This window comes from Haemaphysalis longicornis, unplaced genomic scaffold, assembly GCF_048455015.1.
Source record: "Haemaphysalis longicornis isolate Haplotype H1 unplaced genomic scaffold, Haemaphysalis longicornis Haplotype H1 scaffold_2, whole genome shotgun sequence".
Classification (NCBI taxonomy): Eukaryota; Metazoa; Arthropoda; class Arachnida; order Ixodida; family Ixodidae; genus Haemaphysalis; species Haemaphysalis longicornis.
The window spans coordinates 169505443-169517335 of record NW_027526295.1 but is presented as its reverse complement, the minus strand read 5'-3'; the positions used below and the strand labels follow the sequence as shown (position 1 = coordinate 169517335).

At 43.8% G+C, this 11893-nt stretch overlaps 1 long non-coding RNA gene across 1 annotated transcript; it reads left to right on the top strand.

The window, feature by feature from the left end:
* Window positions 1–8159: 8159 nt before the first annotated feature.
* On the top strand, window positions 8160–9134 carry LOC144167519 (uncharacterized). Its single transcript, XR_013322020.1, has 2 exons — window positions 8160–8200; window positions 8841–9134. It is a non-coding gene; the product is annotated as an uncharacterized LOC144167519 (long non-coding RNA).
* Window positions 9135–11893: the final 2759 nt, after the last annotated feature.

Sequence of the window (11893 nt, the reverse complement as noted above, 5' to 3'; positions counted from 1 at the left end):
AAACTTGGGACCAAAAGATGCTCCTGCTGAAGCAGCAACCTTATTTTTTGGTAACAGAAGGCGTACGCGTTCTAAACAGCGCTTAAGCTGCTCATCTCGTAGCATCTGCAATGACTCGCTTTTCACATTACCGCCACATGTTCATGTGATGGTGATGAAGCAACTCGACCTTACACGGATGCAGATTGACAATTATTGCACGGAACGCTGCTGAATAACATAATTTTGACGCGAGAGTGCACACACATACACGGAGTTCCCTGCAAGTCCCGGGAGGAGATTGATGAAAGGTGCTATAGTTTGCTGCGTGAAAGAAAAATTTCCTGCCCCTTTCTAAGAAAAGTTGAGAGAAGCTCTAAAGCTTTTCTAACAAGGAAACTGTGTCAAAAGTGCGTCAAGACGTTAACTAGTGAGTCCAAAAGTGCATCCAAAACTGCGTCCAAGCGATCGGCAAACCTTCAAAGACACAAACCGCAAACGAAGAACGAACTCGTGCGACGATACTTTGCGCACTAAGTAAACGCATCTACGAGCGATTTAATGTGTACCGATGCGCGGTTTGTGAGATAAAGGCATACTACTGTAACCCTTCTTCATGATAGATGCCTGTATTTTCTAAACTAGAACGGTTCCTTTTTCGCGATTTTCAAGTAACCCTTTCGACACAACGTAAGTCCGGTTCAATGCACGCGCCGTGTGTGCGCATATGTTATCACAAGTTTTCTTTCCACCATCTGGTCTATGGGCAAACGCATTATTTTTTTAACTGTACCCCATTGGCGCACTACGAAAGCTTTCACTTTGAAAGAGTGATTTCTCTGCTCGATATGGAAGGCAAGGGACAGTATGCCGTTGCAGGATCTTTCAGTTTTGTGGATAGCGATTGCTCCCGCAATCTACCTTAAAAGTTTGCATTTTTGTCGATTGCCGCGATGACATAGGGTTGTACTGCATTCCTTCGCTATTTAAACTGGTCCAAGTTTGAATTTTGTACTAACTAGCACCAGTTAAAGCTATTCTATGCTAGTGTGGTTGTTGCACACTATATATATATATATATATATATATATATATATATATATATATATATATATATATATATATATATATATATATATATATATATATATATATATATATATATATATATATATATATTGATGGGCAAAGTATTAATGGTAGTACCGCATTAAAAAATGCTTGTTTAATTAAGGAACCAGCTCCATACGGGTTCTTTATTTGTTGCAATCGTGTGTGGCTTGCGAGGTCTTCTTGGGCCTCCTTTCGCGTGTCTGAATTCATGCCACAAATAAGGTATTGAGAAAACTGGGTTACAGGAAGTTGCCGCGTCGGGTGAGAAACCTACGTCAACCGACGTGCTATTGGTCGTCCCCGGGTCAGGGATTGATTAGAAGCGTGCATGCAGGCATTGCCCTGCGTTTCATATCAGTTGCGAACGTGTTCACGGTCAAAAACTGATTGCTAGCAGCACCCAACTGACGTTCACAAATAAGGCACAGCTGCCGAAATGGGGACAAAGATTAAAAAAAATGGTAGTTTAATAGAACTAACTAGTATAACAAATTTTCCAAGTACAGGTGATAACTGACCCAACTGAACTCATTATTGAATTTTAATATTGATCATTTTTGATGACATCACTATCTAAGAGGATTTCTAGCGTCGTCTAGAAACAACTCCTACACAAACAGTAACTGATTGTCTTTTCGAGAACGCCAGCCGCTGGCTCCTTTTCATATCCTTGTGAAAAGAGAAGCAAACGCAAGAACCGAAGTGGGGTCCTAGCCAGTTTGATCCAAGCCAACAGAAACGAGCGTCTTTTTTAAAAACTGACGACTTTCGTTATAATCGATCACATCACCGTTTTCTCGCAATGGCGTTACTCCTTAAAGTATATTGTGTTATGCGTGTGCGAGATAATGCACACCTGTTCAAACAAATGAACGCATGTCTATAAAGCAAATTCCGCAAATTCCGCAAATAAAACAAATAAAGCAAATTCCGCACCAAATACCTACATAAGTTATTTTACGTTTCATTAGTTGGCGAAGTCGCCTTTGTTCGGCTCGTTTATTATACATTAGAAATTTCCCATGCCCATTAATGGTGACACCGAAGCTCAATTTTCCGCTGTGTTTCAGACGGATGTCACTTAAAGGGATACTAAATGGAATGAGTAGATCACAAGGCCCCGAATGCAAATACACCTCCCGCTGTAGTAACAGTTTTTTTCAAAACGCCGAAAATTCCGAAAGCGTGAAAGCAGGAATCACCGCTCGATGCACTCTCCCGCACTAGTTTTGTGGCATCACGAACATTGCGTGCTGAAGCAGAGTGCTGGTGGAGATTGCCTAAAATTCTTTGCGAAATGAACACTTTGTAAGAGATAAAATAACTCAAAATGTATGCGAAAACCCCAGCTCAGTAGATGTGTCTCAAAAAAGCCTTTTCTGTTGCTACAACTGCTGGTAATGTTTGTTTTAGTTGTTATACTGGTTGATTGTTTTGCACACTTGCACGTACCGTTGCAAGACACGCACGAGGTCACACGAGAGTATTTCCTTTTTCGCAGTGTTTATTTATATCTGACAACTTGCCTATAAAAATGCGAGATTACTAGCCCAGTCGGCTAAATGCCGTGTGCGGCATTCAGCCGCCTTGCTGGCAAATCACGCAGGTAGTTTCTTCTGTTTTTCGTAAGTGACACCATGATTTCTATTGAAAATCCCTTAAATGACTGAATGATAAGGGTGGTGACCCTTCACAGTGGGTCACACGACCGTTTACATAACACCAATATTGAAAGTAAACAACACAGTGAAGTGACAGCTGAAATACATACTTCTAAAGAAACAAAGCCTCGATTGATGCCGAATGAAATCCTAGATAACTTCCAATAGTGTTATGTAAGTTAAAACCGGAAACCATTCAGCCTGAGGTGCTCCGTAACTTAACGCCTCGTCCCGTGCCTTGCTGCGTGCCTTGAGAAGCTGGTAGAGTTGGCAGCTGCGCACGTACAAAACTCGGACATTGGTCCTCATTTGTTAAGACAGGTGGTTTACGATGAGAGAAAATATTGTGTAAATATGGCGAGGCAATGTTTGGCACGTTAATTATCCAGTGTCGAACAACTCAAGAATTGCACGCTGTCTGAAAGACTCCATTTGGGGGAACAACGTATGATATTAGCGCACGTAAGGCAGTGAACGCGTAGTTAATGTTTTAGTTCCGCGATTGGCCCCTTTTCAAAACACTATCATTAAAAAATTCTTTAAAGCATAGCGTGTCTGGTGGCACAAGCGGATTTAAAACAGTGAAGCCAATCACAAACGGCGGTTGGTAGCCAGAATCTACCAGCCGGTTATCTACTTATTTATAGTTGTCATTGTCGTCCTGTAGTTGTCATTGTCGTCAATTTTACTGTTGCACAAAATATTTTATTCAATGGCTCCTGGTATAACCGCACGTTTAGTTCCGTGCAAGTTATGGAAACACTAAAAAAAAACAGCTCGTTCTTTTAAGCGTCAATATGACCTTCAAAATCAGCCAAGGTTAAGTCAGTGCCTCGTGCGGTTGCGCAGTAAACCCGTCTACTCCTTTGTTCGTTAGAGGGGGGGGGGGGTATTCACAAAGGAAGGTAGAGGAAAAGAGAATGGATGCCCGCCTACAACAAATGATTAAAGAAGACGCTGCCTAGATCCAAGTTCAGTGGGTGTTCGTGCCTTCAGCGCCGACTGCACCGAAGAGCGTCTATGTTTTGTCTTGCGGTCGTTTAGTGTGCGAGTCCAGTGCGCGCTCTTGGCGCGGCAAATGAGCTATGGCTCCACAAACTTCGTTTTATCGCCTTAAACCACAGTAAATTCATACTAAACTCTCCGTAACCTCTCTGTCGTGAGCTACAAAGCTTCGCTGGTCATCCATCTGTCCGGAGTGGCATGGCTCGTGGCTTAGTCCCACTCACGCACATTGACCGATACGGCGGACGTAGCGAAGACAATGGCTGCGTGAAATGATGCGACAGCAACAAGGCTATTGAACGTTACCGTAATAGGGTCGCTTTGAAGAACACTGTAAGCACTGAAGAGGACAAGCCCACTGAAGTATCCTATCCTGGCGATAAAAGTTCAGGGACGTACATAGCCCGTTTTTCCGGATGAACCTGCACATTGTTCATTAACGGTGATAACAGATTATGGCTAAGTATAAAAGACGCTTTGCCCCAACTCTAGCCATCCTTGGTACGTCGCCGAGATCACAGAGGTAGGTAAACTTCTCTGGTAAAGTTAGGCGGCTTCGCACTCGGCAAAGTCGTTACTGAATTTCTGGTCAATAGCGCGGCCCCTATAACTTCGCCGCTTTGGTAGGTTTCAATCGTTGCCATTGGCATCTTGTGTATTTGTTTGTTGTTTATAATTTCTATACTGATTTATTATGACGTTCAACGCGCCGAAGCTACAAAGGCCATAAGACGCGCCGTAGTGGAGGTCTCGGGAATAATTTTGGCCATCTGGGAGTCATTAACGTGCCCCGAAATCTGGAACACACGGGCACTTTTGCTTTTCTCCTCCGCCAGAAAAGCAGCCGCAGTGGAATTGGCAACTAGTTTTTATAGCAATTATACAGTCGGCTATGTTGCTGTTGATTTGTTTTAGGAACCTTAAAATAAAATTCCATAAATAAGGAGAACATTAACTGTTTGCGGGTGTGGAGATATTTAACTAATTATATATCTAACAGCCGGGCTGTCTAAGCTTTTAGTTCCGACATCTAGTGTTACCAGAAAGCTCAGCCCAGCCTAGCGTACGTGAGCATGCGCCTCAAGAGGAGCGCCCGGTGTCGGTCAGCTTCGCGTGTGGCCTTGCGCCACGTGAGGAGCTTGCAAAAATACCGAGCGCACGAGAGCCTGTGCCTCGTGAGGAGCGCCTGACGTCGGCCAGCTTGACCTTCCAGAAGACTCTTCGCATCGCTCGTGGCGGGATCTCTCGCGTGCTGTTCTCCTTGCCTGTTCACGTGATTTCGCGCCTGAAGTGGGGAGCATAGACATCGAGTTCATGCTACAGACGCCGAGATCGCGATGCCGGCTGCCGAGGGTTTTAGCGCGTGCTAACGCGGTTTCACATAGACATGTGAAAGCATGCGGACAAAACGATCCCGGCCTGCCAGTCACGGCGAACATTCAGCGGGAAGTTCGGACGTCTATGTGAGGTGCAACAGCCGGATCTACGACGAATGGAAAGGGGCTGCCAGCTCTGCTGTTTCGCAAGCCTTGCACCACTAGTGCAAGCTGCGAGATTTTTTTTCGATAATTGGGCCTTGCAACGGCAGAGAGAAAAAACATTCAGTAGCTCAATGTCAATCATATGTGCATTTTATACTGACGGTAACACCTGTGCGAAAAGAATACCCGCTCCGTGTTAGAAAACGAGAAAGATCACAAGCTCGGCAACTCAGAACGGCTCCATCGCTTTATTTTCCATCACCTTTCCCTGTTTATTTATTTCACCATTATATTTCCCCTTTCACTCCTGGTGTTTTTGACGCCTCATATTTACATTGCTAAGGCGAAAGTGAACAATTTAGATGTGTTGCTTATTGTACATCAAAATATAGGGAACCGTTGCATCCCTGTCGTGGCGTTGGGGGTCGGCAGCTTGTATATTTAGTGCGTATCTATTTTCAAAGCACAACGGCGTAGCCAGGTACAAGGGACTTCCATTTTTGTTAGGGGGATTGTTGTTGTTGTTTCAAAGTGGGAGGCCGAATACCTTCGTTATGGAGGTTTAAAGGAACCAAAAGCCCTTTGGGCTGCTCAGTTACTTCCCTGGTTTACGGCTAACTGCAGTTCGATCGACATAACAAGTTCTTTCGGGGTAGCGCAAATAATTTTTCTTCTCGTTGATGAGTGCACAAAAACTGAGCAATACATAATTCTTTTAGCTCCCCCTCCTCCCTCACTCCCCGCACATTTGTGTTTTTTTACTAGGTTATCCTTCCACGAATGTAGTCCGCGCATCCGAATTGTTGTTCATAGTTGACATTCACGGCCCTATTCGGCTTGGAAAGGCACTGGCGAAGCCTACACTGGCGTCTCTACGGTCTAAGGCTCGCCTTTTGCGGTTCAGAATTCATAGCTGATAATAAATCTCCCGGAAAGTATTAAAATTTCTAATGAAATGCTTTATTGCCTCTGCAAGTTTGCCTACATTTGGTGGAATTTTAATGCACGTCACAAAATTTTGTTACGGGGGGTTCGGAAGAAAAAAAAACTGCCGCGAGGCAGGTATTGTGTTAAAACCTCACACTAAGCTATACGTCCTAGACAACCGGCACCTACACGATATAACGAAGTCAGTGTTCTCTGCCAGGCATTGAAGTGAAGCAAAAGTGTATAATTTTGTTTCTTAATACATTCGTATTTATAAAAGCTGGTAAAGGCGCTTCCACTCTGTCCACTCAAGGCTTTCTTTGTGTTTAGGAACGTTGAAGCAAAAAAAAACATTTTTTTTCGCAGAAAAAAACACCATGCAGATGTTCATTTTCCTCGTTCTGCTGGCCCTGACCACAACCCTGGGTGAGCCGATTGCGTAATATGCTTGTTTTTTTTTCATTTTGGTCAGAGAATCGCTGCATATACATATGTTGTGAAATGTGTTTGCTTTCAAAATAAATTTCTGATTACTCGCACATCATCCTCCAAGTTTCGTTCTCTAATCAGCTTTTCCAGCGGAATTTTCATTGAAAACGTAAACAACATTTGTGAAATGAAAGTAGCTGGAGTGAATTGCTATGTCTTGAGATATTTATTTGGGATGAAAGTAAGTTACTTATTACTACACAAACAACCTCGTAAGACGTCTGGTTTCCCTTGTATTCTAGCAAACCACAATTCCGAGTTTAAAAACAGAAACAATATGAAATAAAGTATTTGAAGGGAAATAGTCTCTCTTGTGGAATTTATTTGAGATAGCAGTGAAATCACATGAGTGATGGCTCTCAGTGTTTCCTAGAACGACTTACTAGCTGACCAGTAACTGTTCCAGTTGAGGACCTGGCTATAGATTGCCATTCATTCTTAACTAATACTCTGCGAGGAAGTTTCTGGACAGCGTTGAACAAAATAATGAGCTCAGTAAACCCCGAAATACCGTGCTATTTTGGATGGGTAGCAATCACAGATTAAAAAAGGAGTTTATGGTCACGTTTCACGTGCATTTTGATCGCGGTGGGGAAAACGAAGGTAACCCGATATTACAGCGCATTGACCGACTCGTACTTATGGTTTGTAGAGTTCAAAGGAAGTAAAACGTCTAGAAATACCTCACGCTAATTCTTCTCTTTTGCCTTCTTTTTTCATATTGCTTGTGACGCCAGATGCCACCCTTGTGTAAGTATTCGTTTTTTATATGCTCGGAATCAGAAACCACATGCAGATGAAATCTGAACCCACCAGAACCAGATGGCTGTCTCCGTTACATTTTAGCAGAACCTTTGGCAATCGTAAGAACAAGATAGCTTCAAGCCTGTACACCCGTCTCAAACTACCTTTACGCACCCGATGAGGAAAAGAGGAGCGCTTAGTTCCTTACTAAAATCTAGTTCCTTGCGCGCATGGCAGTGCAGGCACTTTTTACTAGACCATGCACAGATAGTATCGCCATAGGTATTCTCACGGCCAAGAGGTTTAAATCTAGTATTTCTCAAACCACGCATTCGTGTGCCTGTGTATCCACCTTATTATTCGGGGTGCTCGACTTCCAGCGAGGTAGCCCTACCGAAGACCTCATTCGTCAAGTGACCCAAGAATCTTTACTAAGTGCAGGATGCGGGCTTCAGCAAAACATAGTAAAACACTGGTGTATAAACCAGGATGGGTTCGTTCCTATTTGACGCACAAAACAGTGAAAACACACAACAAAATACGAGAAAGAGCGACAGGCGCAGTATCTACAACTTAAAACAGCATTTGAGTGGCATCAACGGCCACGATCATACTTTTGTAATCGGACAAAATATTTAAAGCGTGAATCAAATGTTCACTCGACCGGGCGACGTGTTCTAGAAAAATGGCTGATCGATAGAGTAGAACGGCGTCTGTAATTTTTTCCAAGAAACTAAATTTTATTCGTTTTGTTTTTCAGACAAGAAGCTGGTGGAGTTGAAGGGGACAAGCTTCAAAAGGGTAAAAATTTTGATTTTTCCTACGTCCTAATATTTCAGTCATACGCCCACATTGAACAAAAAATGTTGCAAATAAAAGATAGGAAGATTTTTTTATCAGCGGTAAAATATTTTCGCGACGAATGATGCTACATTTTGATTGCTAAAAAATTAGACAGCTCGGAAAGGTTCCAGGAATATCCAGACCTAGCTATCGCACCACAATTGTTATCGTGGGGCGATAGGCGATAGAGAGGGGAAGAAAAGGGGAAGACAGAGCACAGTTGATCAAACGACCAAAGCCGATAAAAATAAATGTCGTTACACATGGACGACCTTTAGTTGATAATGAGTTGCATGGCAGGGGCATCGCCAAACCGCTGATTGTAGGCTGGATGGTGAACAGTGGGAGAGAGTGCGCAATAATGCATTGCGACCTTGCGGCATCACGTTTTCACCGAAAAAGAGTCACCCGTACTGGAGGGCTTTATTCTGTCGTCCCTTTACCCCCAGCTCCTTTGCCTCCGTAAATGCATTTATCTGTCTAGGGAGAAACATTTACGTATGATATATTTGTAGAGCTGGGGAAGGTTTTTGTTAGTTTGTTTTAATCACTAACGCACTTCATGTTGAATTCACTGCATCCTTAACGAAATGTGCAGGGTTCGAGCCCACGGCTTTGAAGGGTATGGGCCAAAAGATTGAGTCCCTCGGCAAACTGCTTCAGGGTGACGTTTCCTTGAGCACGCCGGAGGAACGCGAGAGCACTATGGAAGCTATCAAGGCTCTGAAAATGTTCCAAGAGGAACCCGAGGAAGGCAGCGAGGAATACTTCATCATGCTCATTGCCCAGGCTATCATCGCCGGAGTACTTATTGGTGGAGCATCTGCGGGAATCAAGTACGGGGTTGAGAGTTTGCAGAACGGAAAATAAAGAGAATTCGTTTTAGAACAAATGTGTCTGTTAGCAATCGTTTTAGGCACACAAAGCGATCTGCATGTACCCACGAAGGTCCAACAACCAAGAAGCGTTTTCCGAAACCAGGAGAGATGTGCAAGGATAAGCTTTCATTTAGTTTCCGCTACCGTTGCCAGGCTGCTTCGCAAATATTTTTGTAGTCGAAGCAGCATATCCGCTCACGTCGATAAAAAAACGGTTTCGCGGCACCCTCGTAAGCATACGGAAGTGCAACTACTGACTCCATGCCAGGTCTACAACGTATAAAGCACAGAGTACCCGTCAACAGGATATGTAAACATTTTTAAAACTCTTGGGCGGCAGTTCAATCCAAAAACGGCCGTTTTGCTCGTTTCCAGTAAGTCCCTTCACACGCACGGATGCCACATCATCACATTCCTAGGCGCCACATCTTGAGCCTAGTCCTTCAGTTTTTGGAGGGCTCACTCTCTCTCTCTCGAAACCTGGTTGTCGTGAATTGTTTTTAACTTGGAAAGCCGGGTCTATCTGTTCCTTGCCTCCCTCCCTCCCTCCTTTCCTCCCTCCCTCCCTCCCTCCCTCCCTCCCTCACTCACTCACTCACTCACTCACTCACTCATTCAATCAATCACTCACTCACTCACTCACTCACTCACTCACTCACTCACTCACTCACTCACTCACTCACTCACTCACTCACTCACTCACTCACTCACTCACTCACTCACGCAGTCACGCACGCACTCACTCACGCACTCACTCACTGACCCACACACTTAATCAGACATTCTGTCCGGTGTCTGTCTGGAGTTGCCATAATAATATTAATAACAATACCAATAATCCCCCTATCATGTCCACTACAAGCGAAGGTTTCTCGCATAAATCCCCCAACTGTTCCTGCGCTATGAAGCTCAAGCAATTCTTTTCCACCCGATTTTACTATTTTGTTCTGGTATTGAAACAATGTCTTTGCCTTATTTTGCACACCTCTATCCGTAGCCACTTTTGTAGCCTGGAGGTCAGCGGGGTTTCATTTCTTCGCTCCACATGCCTAGCTAGTCCAGTTGCTCGTCCTAATTTGAAGTACATGAATTTAACCGGACTTTATACACTGACGTAAGTCGTTCGTTTGTTACCTTTAAACATGTTGGCAGCAGATCTCAAGGTATTTTTTCCAGGCGCTCGGTGAAGCGCCAGTGTTCATGATTGCATGTGTATTTTTTCCTGTGGGTGATCAGCTGTACAGAAACTAATTTACTCCGGCCAATTTCTACCATTAAAAAAATGGCAAAAGAAATGAACGAATTACTCACTTTAATGCAGAGAGGAGGCAAAAACCTCTGTGAGTAGGGGATGAAAAATTGGATTGAGAAAGACGTCACTAATTAGTTGTAGTAGATCTGACTAAGCAGTGTTTAAGTTTCATAATCAATGTAGCTGCCTCCCGACGTCTCGTTCGAGCAATACAGACACACCAACCTTCCCCTGAGGAGAGGAGATGTCCCGCCGAGTTCTTGAAGGCATATTACGGCTGGTGTGGCCGTTTGGAAGCGCTGCGGTATTCATTTGTGGCTGGTCAACTTAAAAAGGTAGTCGGTCAGCCATTAAACCATTTTATAGAGACCTTTTTTTGTGGCAAAGTCTGTGATTTTTTGCAACATTTCGGTGTTGCCCCTAACATACTCGACATGCTCTAACACCGACGTTTGAGCCGTGGCGCTTGCGAGCAATTGCGCGCGGCCCTCTGAGAAGGCTGCACAAGACTAAAGAAGGTGAAGCAAGTTTGTTGTATCGTTGCTGTCACACTGGGGGTACCTGAGTAAGGAGGAAGGTCTTTTGTTCGTCCACTTGGGATGGCAAAAGGAAAAAGTGAAATTGAATCACGTTTAGTTCAACAAACACGTTTCTTAGGTGCGTTTGTGAATTTGCTGAGTGAAGTAATATAATATTTTCTGCAATGCGTTGGACGAATTTATCGAAGAGATTACTCAGCCAAGTTGTCGACGAACATGAGCAAAGAAGAAAACACGTGTTCACCAAGACTTTCAATAGTACGCTAATGTGCATTTTATGACGCAATGTCGAGTAGTGTTGTAAGCAAACATCATTATTCCATTGTCATTCCAGGTCCCGTTGTACACGATGGTGCGAAGTTGTGGGCATTCTAGAATCTGGTTATCCAGTCACATCAGCATAATAATATCCTTTGCGAAAGCAGCGAAGATAAAATCTGCCCAACCTGATGCAATAATATTAAACCCGTTAAATGTACCGGACTGTCTCGTTGCTTTCCGGAAGAATCGAGAACTAAATAGGAACCAACATCTGGGTAGTAACCCGTTATTGAATGCGGGAGTAAGTGGAGCGACATAACCTCTCGTAATTACGTGCTCGTATAAACAAAAATTACGTCACTCCCTAATAAAAAGTGTTTTCGACCTTTCTACTCAGTCCTTGTACGTGCCAGGTGCCAAAAATTGTGGGTAAGCTTTTACTTACTATTATAGGATTATGTGTTCCGTAGTTACCTGAAAAAAAAAATGGCCGAGTGTTCGGTTGCTGCGCTCCAATCGTTGTAGAAGACTGACAGTCTTCTGCTGGCCCGACCACGTACCGCACTTATTAAATGTTTGCATTTCTCTCTCTCCTCTTTCCGCTTCCTAGTCTTCCCACCCTTCTCTTCCCGTCCCGCTCCTCCTTTGATGCACGGAATGGATGTTTACTAAATCCAATGAATTTTTTATGCGGTCGCATTCCTTGCGCACCTGCTTTTGA